Source organism: Artibeus jamaicensis, unplaced genomic scaffold (assembly GCF_021234435.1).
Source record: "Artibeus jamaicensis isolate MK-2021 breed Jamaican fruit bat unplaced genomic scaffold, CSHL_Jam_final scaffold_2172, whole genome shotgun sequence".
NCBI lineage: Eukaryota > Metazoa > Chordata > Mammalia > Chiroptera > Phyllostomidae > Artibeus > Artibeus jamaicensis.
In genome coordinates, this window is record NW_026522031.1 from 1,736,762 (window position 1) to 1,746,408 (window position 9,647).

Genomic DNA, 9,647 nt, shown 5'->3' on the forward strand with positions numbered 1-9,647 from the left:
TAAAATAACTTCAGCACCAGCTGAGAACCACTAAGAGTGACGATCGTGTCTGAGTCAGAGAGTGAGAAACTGACGTTTGCTGGAACCTCTGTCAAGTGCGTACAGCTGAGAATGGCCCCTGAGAACCTTCTGGTGGAAGGACGGACAGACTGGAAGTGTCTGCATGTGTCGCGCATCGGTCCAGGCTGCCGAGCGGGAAAGGGTCCCAGAAGAGACCTGTGTGGGCCTGGACAAGATGAAGTTGGCCGGGGAGTGCCGCATTCCGGTGAGGTCTAGCCACCGCAGATGCTGTGTCCCCCACCACCTGCCCGCCCGGGGACCAAACAGACCCACTGATAGAGACGTGAGCTGCTAAGAACCGGCCTTCCTTTCTGCTTATTCCACCTGGTGCCCTTTTGCCGGTAGAATTGTGTGAACCCACCACACACACACACACTCACACACACAGGTATGTTGAAGTCCTGACCCCCGCAACCTGTGAAGGTGACCTTATCTGGAAATAGGGGCTTTGCAGGTGTCACCAAGTGAGCAGGAGGTCAGACTCAATCAGGGTCAGGTCCCTGTAAGCAGAGAAAGCCGAGCTAGCACAGACACACGCAGAGGGAAGACACTGGGAAGAGAGGCACTGAGGACCCCAGCTGACCATGGAGGCAGAGACGGGAGGGGCGCAGCTACAAGCCAGGAGCCCAAGGACTGTGGGTACCAACCAAAGCAGGAAGAGGCAAGGATGGAGCCTGCCTCAGAGCTTCACCGTGAGCCCAGCCCTACCAACACCTTGACTTTGGCCTTCCAGCCCCCATTTGTGGTGCTTGGTACAGCAGCCCCAGCAATCGAATGCATCCCCCAAAGTGCCTTGGTCTCTCCTTCAGGTGAACCCTCACTCTTCCTCACCCACACCGACGGTCCCCGCCCACGTCTAGTGACAATCACATGGGGTCCCAGCCCTCCACACAGAGCTCCCCCAAACACAGACACACTTCGTGTGCATCTACTGAACTGCAGGTGCTGTAGCTGCCTTTGCTTAACTTAGGTTCTGGGCACATTATTTAACATTCACAAAAATAGAGCAATGTAAGGGACTCCCCGTGTCTGCCTTGCAGCTTCAAAACTGATCGACATCAAAGAAAGAAAATCAAAACTGATTTTCTTTCTTCTAGCTCCTAGCCACGTGTATTTTGCATGGAGGGGTGCCTGGGGCACTTTAAAAGAAACTCGGCACGTCATTCAAGTTCACGTAAGTGCTTTGGTCTAAACTATACCAGGCTTTTTTTGGTCATCTTGTAGAATTGTGTCTTTTATTCATTATATAAAAGAAATGGACGGCATTTTATGTCAGGCTCTCCTGTTTTGTTCTTTTCATTTTTACAGTTCAGTGGTTTGAATATATTCACAGGACTGTGCAAACTACCAGTCTAATTTTAGAGTATTTCCTTCACCCCAGAATAAACCACCAATAGCCACTCCCCACGACCCTTCTCCCCTCTCCCCAACCCCACCCAGCCTCCAATCTACTTTCTCTCTCTAGAGATTTGCCTACTGTGCACATTTCATTTAAATGAAGGCGTACAAATCTCTCCTTCCTTGTGTCTGACTTCTTTCACTTGGCATAATGTTTATAAAAAATACAGCTATATTTGAGCATGTATCAATATATCCTTCCTTTTTATGCCTGAATAATATTTTATTGCCTAGATAAGGCTACATTTTGTTTATCCATTCACTAGTTGAAGAAATTGGGATTGCTTCCAATTTGGGGCTATTACGGTATTGCTGCAATCAGTGAGTGTTTGCGTGGGTTTTCATTTCACGTACACACAGGGTCCGGCAGAAGTAAGGACTGACCAAGCGTGGTTGGTAGGGCAATAACATGGGTGTGATCATTTATAGTTTTAATTTGAACATTTCACCTCAAATGTCACATGGTATGCCTGAGGGTGATATGGTTATTGTTACAGAATTCCATGTTCATGATTTGGTAATGAAAGATTTTGTAATAAAAGAGGGGAGTTATTGATGCTGGACTCCGAATGTGTGTGTATATATGGATATACAGGATCATATGTATATGTATATATATATATGAGTGAAATTGCTGGACCGTATGTTCAACATTTTGAGCAACTGCAAAACTGTTTTCCAAAGTGGCTACACCATTTACAACCCCACCAGCAATTTCTCCATAAATTCTCTAGTGTTTGTGGTTGCCGTTTATGTTATAGCCGTCCTAGTGGGTATGAAGTAGTATCTCATTGTGGGTTTTTTTAAAGATTTATTTATTTTTAGACACAGGGGAAGGGAGGGAGAAAGAGAGGGAGAGAAACATCAGTGTGTGGTTGCCTCTTGAGAGCCCCCTCCAGAGGACCTGGCCCACAACCCAGGCATGTGCCCTGACTGGGAATTGAACCGGAGACCCTTTGGCTCTCAGGGGGGCCCCTGATCCACTGAGCCACACCAGCCAGGGCTCATTGTGGTTTTGCTTTGCATTTTCCTAGTAACTAATGACGCTTAGCTTTTTCATGTGCTTCTTGGCTGTTGGTATAACTTCTTTAGAGAACTCTTTCTTCCAAATTTTTGCCTATTTTTAATTGGGGTATTTGCCTTTTTATTGTTGAGTTGTGAGAGCTCTATGTTGTAAATACAAGTTCCTGATCAGAGCTACGATTTGCAAATATTTTCTCCCATTCTGTGAGCTTTTTCACTTTCTTAACAGTGTCCCTTGTAACACAAAAGTTTTCAATTGTATTAAGTCCAATATATTTATTTTTCCTTTTGTTGCTTTGGTGTACATCCAAGAAGCCACTGCCTGAGTCAGCGTCACAAAGATTTACTCCTCTGTTTTCTTCTAAGAGTCTATGTTTAGCTCTTATTAAGTGATGATGCATTTTGAGTGATTTTTTTATATGTGGCATGAGCTAGGAGTCCAAAAGCATTCTTTCATGTGTTGATGCAGACATTACATTTTAATTCTATTTCTTATTAACTTGTTCTGTGATATTGTACCTCCGTTTTCCATAAATCGCCTTTTAGATGGCTTTCTGTATACGGCCAGCCGAGAGTGATAAAAAACCAAACCGTGAGGGAGAAATATTTTAAATCAGGAAGTGATCGGCTCTTCCCTCATTGCCCGTAATCTGTGATTCATTTCCCCAATTTTAGACTTTTTTTTCCCTTTTCTTATAATAGTCCACCATGCAATCTAGCCCTTGGCTGACTACTCAGTCGTAACTGTGCAAATGAGGTTCTGCCCAAAACCTCAGGTATTCAATTCACAAATCAACGTACGAACACTTTGGGCAGCGACGACGTGGCCATCAGTCCCGAACGATCAGAAGTGAAGAGACACCTGCCACCCTCAGGCCACTACAGTCAGACCGGAAGGAGTGGCAGGCGCACAAGTAACAGCAGAGTGAGGACGGTCACGGGAGGGGGAGAGGGACTGAAGGGAGGGGACCAGAGCGATGGCTTAGAACGGGGCCCAGGCAGGGGCGGCCAGTGTCTGGTGCGAGCCAGCTGCGGACGCTGTCGAGCTGGAGACCAGCAGGTGGTCCCCACGTGCCCCCCAGACCATCATGTCCCCACAGACAGGTGGACCCAGGAGTGAGACTTCTCATTTTTTTCAAGAGAAGTTGGGGGGGAAAAATCTAAATTCTATGTGTAATCCCTCATTTTTAAAAATGGTCAAGTAATTTGAGTTTTAAGATTCTATAGTGGATTCCTCAAAAAGCTAAACATATAGTTACCATGTGACCCAGCAAATCCACTCCAAGGCATGGACCCAAAAAAACCAAAAACAGGGACTTCAACAGACACTCGTACGTCGATGTTCATAGCGGCATCACTCACAGTAGCCAAAAGCAGGGAGCAAGCCAAGTGTCCGCCAACAGATGAGCGGACAGACGAGATGCGGTCCGGCCACGCCATGCGTGTTACTGAGCCACACACAGGAATGAAGTATTAGTACTGGTCCTGGCGTGGACGAACCTTGGAAACATTATGCTAAGTGAAACAAACCAGACACAAAAACACAAGTACTATCTAATTCCACCTGTGTCAAATATCCGTAAGAGGCAAATTCATCGAAAGCAGACGAGAGGCCACCGCGGGCCGGGGGCTACTGCTTCCTGGTCCTGGAGTTTCCGTTTGGGGTGATGAAACGTTTTCCAAAATAGAAAGTGGTGACGGTTGTACAACATTGTGAATAGAATCAATGCCACTGAAATTGTACACTTAAAATGGGGCCCTGGCTGGTGTAGCTCAGTGGATTGAGCGCAGGCCTGCGAACCAAAGGATCATGGTTCAATTCCCAGTCAGGGCACATGCCTGGGTTGCAGGCCTGTTCCCAGCAGGGGATGCATGAGAGGCAACCATCCATTGATATTTCTCTCCCTCTCTCCTTCCCTTCCCCTCTAAAGAGAAATAAAATCTTTTAAAAAACTATTTTATTTATTCATTTTTAGAGAGGACAGAGAGAGAGACATTGATGTGTAGTTGCCTTTCCTGGTCCCTCCACTGGGGACCTGGCCCACACCCCAGACATGTGCCCTGACTGGGAATCAAACTGGCGACCCTTTGGTTCGCAGGCCCGCACTCATCCACTGAGCTACACCAGCCAGGGCAAATAAATAAAATCTTTGAAAAATGAGTTAAAAAAAAACAAACGATGTGGAGGGTGTATGTTAGTATGGAGTCCGGTTCGGCTGGAGAAAACTCCAGGTGGGGAGGTGGCTGGAAGGGAAGGGGCGCCAGGGCCAGGTGCCGTGTTGCCGGTTCAAGAATTCCCCACTTACTTTGAACAGAAGGATGAAGCCCCCCAAGCTGTCCCTGAGACCGGTTAGCATCGGCGTACAGAGGGACTGGGAAGAGGAGACAGAGGCGCCTGCGCAGCTTGGTGAGAGTTGAGGACGGCCTGGGCCTGGTCAGTGGCCATGGGACGGGGACGATGGGAGCAGGGGACAGAAAGGGGCTCATTGGAGAAGTAACAGCTGGACACTGACCGCTGGCAGGGGGACAGGGAGTGTCAGGTGGGGCAGAGGTGGGGGCTACGTTTTTTAGGAGGACATCGATTTTCCATTCATTTAGCGATGAAGAAAGAGGGTTGTATGTTGAGCGGACAGGCTTCTTTGGCATCATTTTGATTTCAGTTTTTGTCTGTTTTTTTTTTAGGTTAGGAGCAACCGAAGGAGTAGAATCAGCGGCATGGGGGAGACTGGCAATCCGAGAGAGGAAGACACAGAGGGAGCAGCGTGGGGAGACCTGCCAAAGGGTCGGGGTGACGTGGGCAGAAGGGAAGGGAAGAAGGGTGGGGCAAGAGACAGTTTGTTAGTGGAGCAGAAGAAAGATGGCTTCATACTTAAGACAAGAAATGTTAGGGGGTGGAGGGACTGAGCAAAAAGGCAAAAGGACTCATGGACATGGACGACAGTGCGGGGATTGTGGGGTGCAGGGAGGTATAAGGGGACTAAATGGTAATGAAAAAAATGTAATAAATATTTTTTAAAAAGAAAGAAAAAATGGGGGCACTACTTCAAGAGAGGGGGCCGGGAGTGCCAGCTGGCTGAACAAGGGCCCGTCGGCTGCAGAAGGGCGCAGGGGGGGCCGACAGAGCAAGAACGAAAGGCAGAGGCTGGCGCACAGACACAGCGCCCACCGCCTGGGGCCCGGCCGTGGTGCCCAGCACTGGAACGGGGAGAGTGCAAACCCTGCTGGTGGACACGGTAGTTTCTAAGTGTGCTTAGGGTTAGTGTTATAAAACCCAGGGAGTGCGGCCTTCCTGGATGGTAGAAGGCACATCTTTGGAAGGGCCAACCATGGGGCTCTCTGAGCTTTGCAGGGAAATGAGAGAAGGCAGACTTGGAGCCACTGGAAGGATGAGAGACGTGAGGCCGAGAGGTCATTCCGAGTGGGAGTGGGAGGAACGGAGGGAGGGAGGCGGGTGTGGAAAATACGTGTAACTCCTTAGGCCAAGTGGGGTGAGGTGGTGGCGCTAGTGTTCACGTCAGGAAGGACTTTGCAGCCTGTGTCCAGGCTCAGTTGGACCAAGTGCCCTGTGACATCTGTCACAGGCAAAGGACAGGAGGGGAGAGCCGTGGCCACAGCCCGTCAACCCTATGAGATGCGGAGAGATTTCGGGCTGAAAAGACTGGAGGAGCCGCGGTCCCACACACCGTGCAGTCCAGGCAGCCTGACCGCCCTCGCAGAGGACCGGCGTGTCCCATACCCGCTGGCTCCGTGGTGAAGGACGGCCGGAAAAGGAGCAGGGCGGGATGTCTAGATGGTCAGTAACGGGAGCACCCAGGGCTTTGGCAGTGGTGGCAGTGGAGAGGGTGGGACCCCGTCACTCCAGGAAGAGGGCAAGCTGCCTTGGAGTCAGTGGATGGAGGGGACGCCACAGGTGGTGTCATCAGAATCCAGGACCAGGAGGAGAAGAGGGTGTGGGAGCGTGGTGACAGGTGCCAGTCTATTTCCAACACTGAACTCTAAGCCTCGGGGGCAGGACGTCAGTGTCCTCTGTGTATCTGCAGACCTGGCAGAGCCCAGAGCATAGCAGGGGCTCAGGAATTAGGTCTGGGGCGAAGGGGAGCGCCTCTGGGGAGCAAATATTCCCTCCCCGCCCCCACCCCTGTCGCCCACGAGTGGGGGAACTGAAGGGAAAAGCAGCCGATCTGATGGGAAGTGGCACCGTCAGGAGGAAGTGAGGTGGATGCTGGCAGGACAGGTGTGGGAAGGGGGGGCAGAGAGGGCGGCCTTGAGCGCTGAGGGACCGCAGAGGGGGCCTGCTCCTAGGACCTCGGGTGAAGTCCAGGTGGTAAGCGCACCGCTCTACGGAACAGCGTGCGGGTAACTCGGGGAAACCCATTCCCCCTTCAATAAAACAGCAGAGAGCTCAGGTCCTTCTGGGGGGAGACTGGCCTTATCTAAAAGAGGTTTTCAGAAAAGACAGCCTTGTGAGGGAAATCACACACAGGTCCGGGTCTAATCCCAACTCTGCTAACCACGTCTGTGCCCTTTGGAGTAAATGCTGATTGACTTCATTCACTCACTCATTCATTCATTCGTTCATTCCTGTGCCTCAGTGTCCTCACTTTGCAATGGGCTCGGATCTCTGCCCCACCCACTTTATGAGCTTGCTCTGACGATAAACATGAAAGCTACTCCAAAACATTTCACACGTAAGTTCCCCAGGCGTCCCACTGAAATGAAGTTCGGATAACCATCTCTTGTGCTATAAAATGTTGTGTGACATGTTGGAAATAAGTGGGTCATCCGCTGGGGCTCAGAATGCACTGTGACCCAGGGACGTGGCAGTATTGATCACCGTGGGGACCCCTGTACGAAAGGGAAGCGTGATGCACACCGGCCTCCTTTGTTGCCTGTTTTCATGCAGGGTAGAGACACACACATCCCCAGAACTACGCCTTGTCCAGCTGGTTTTGGAAATAAATGCATCGGGTGCTTTGTCACTAAAGCCGCTGTCCACAGAGCGTGTGTGTGCCGCGAGGCCACAAGGAAGGGGAACTAGGAAACATCTAAAGCAGTAAATTATCACTCTCACCTGGACGGTGCCACGTCGCTCCAGACAAGTCACCGAACCTGACTGTGGCTGCAATCCTGTAACGTGTCCTGGAGGGACGCTGTCGACAGACACACGCGGAGCTGGAAGCAAGGAGCTCCCACGGTGAGAGGAACCGGGACGCGTCTGATTTAGCTCGAGTGGATCCAAGAAAATCAGTGTTGGGAAAGCGGCGAGAGGCGAAAAATGCCTTGTTACCCGAGTAAAGTGGGCCCGGCAGCAAGGGCTGTGAGTGGACGAGAGGAGGAGCCGACGGGAGCATCTCAGGGCGGCCCGTGGCGCGTGACCCATCTTTCTGCGTCATACGGCGTCAGGATGACCTTTAAACCAGTGGTTCCGCTGCAGGTCCTGGGGCATGAGCATGCGGTGACCTCTGGGCTGGGACGCACACTAGGGGGTCGACAATGACAACACGGGGACTCCGCGTTGAGAAAAGTGAGACTCTGCAGTAGGCGACAGGCGAGGGGGAAACTGGTAAAAAAAAAAAACTATCCTGAGAAGGAAAATCCAACAGCTGCGGTTTCTTTTTTTTTTTCTTTTTTACTTCTAAAGATTTTGTTTAGTTATTTTTAAAGAGAGGGGAAAGGAGGGAGGAAGAGAGAGAAACATCCATGTGTGACAGATACATTAACTGGTTGCCTCTCTCACGCACCCCCAACTAGGGCACAAGCCACTGAACCACTCCAGCCAGGACGTGATTTCTTAAATAAATAAATTCTGGCTGAGCAAGGACAGAGAGAAAAATACAACTAGAGGGGAACAAAGAAAGAGAAGAGAAGGCCGGCCAGGTTAAAGAGGTGCAGGATCATCCGATGAGGGACACTGCAGAGACTGACCTGGGAGCACCCCAGCTCAGCGGGGCGAGTGGGCCCCCGATTTAGATAGGTCCCTACAAGTACAGCTCCCTTCCACAGAGCAGGATTCCCTCCCTCTCCAAATGTCCCCAGGGCTTCGAGCAGATGGGCAGGAAGTCCTTCCAGAAGGAACGGACCGGAGTCGACACCCTCTGGCGTGGCCCCCGCTGCACCCGCAGTGGGCCTCGCCTCCGCTGGCAGCTCGCAGGCAGGGGCGGAAGCCGGGGGAGGCCTGACTCACCAGTCCTCCGCCGCGGAGCACGGGTGTGCAGGCCCGCGCGCGATGAGTCACCAGAGCCGCGGATGCTATTCTGAGCTGCCAAGGACACGGACGCTCTTGCTGGCGCCCCAGCAGCCTGCGCCGTTTCTCTCCTTCCTCATCTGGCTGTCAGGAGACTTGGAGCTTTCTTCGCCCGAGGCAGAGCCTAGTAACTCCCTCTATCCTTGCTGCTTCCCGCCTGGGTTCCTGGAAACCAATGAATGGAAACCGAGTTCCGGAAACTGAAACTGAAAGGCGCCCCCTCCCGAGCCCCGTTGAAGTGGCTTCGCTGCAAAGTCGGTTCCAGGGAAGGGTTGGGGGGGGGGTTGGTCTCGCCTTGTGGAATTTCCCAAATGAATCACCTGGACTTTTTATTTTGACTGACAGTCATACCAAGAAGTATGTAAGTTTAAGTTTCAGATTCTACAAGGCAAAATCAGACCGGTACCCAGCGCTCTGCACGGGAGAGTGGCCCCTGGGTTCATCTCTCCATCTGTCCGGCTCCCACGGAGCCCAGGGTGATCCTCGGCCACACCAGCCGTGTGCAGAGTTAAGGGCTGTAGCGGCTCTATCAGCCGGGCACTTCCATGAGAGCGTCTTTGCAACGGCGGCCTACTGCTCGGTGTTGAACGACAGAGGACGCACGAGGGAAAGTCAGGGGGTCCTTCACCCCCTCATGGTCTGTCTCCCAGGCCCTCGGGACGGGCGCTGAGAAAAGCAGCACTCAAGCTTCAGGAAGATGGGTAGTGTGGTCCATTCCAGTGACAAATATTTGCTGAAAACGAGGAAGGCGTTTGGGGCTCCAGAGATGGAGGAGGCACCCTCAAGGAGATTAAGTCTAGCAGAAGAGATAAAATATGTACACAGTCATTTTAAATGAGTGCTGAATCCTACAGGACACGGGGAAGGAGAATTGTCCAGTGTAATAAAAGCCAAGCAGGGACTTCCGCCAAGATGGAGGCAT

General features: G+C 51.4%; 1 long non-coding RNA gene across 1 annotated transcript in view; it reads right to left on the reverse strand.

Moving 5' to 3' along the window:
• LOC128626086 (uncharacterized) overlaps window positions 1-8,843 on the reverse strand; it is a 31,278-nt gene extending 22,435 nt beyond the window's left edge. The window contains exons 1-2 of the long non-coding RNA XR_008389978.1: window positions 8,666-8,843; window positions 7,553-8,041 (exon numbers count right to left, since the gene is read on the reverse strand). This is a non-coding gene — a long non-coding RNA (uncharacterized LOC128626086). The remainder of the gene's footprint in view (window positions 1-7,552; window positions 8,042-8,665) is intronic.
• Window positions 8,844-9,647: the final 804 nt, after the last annotated feature.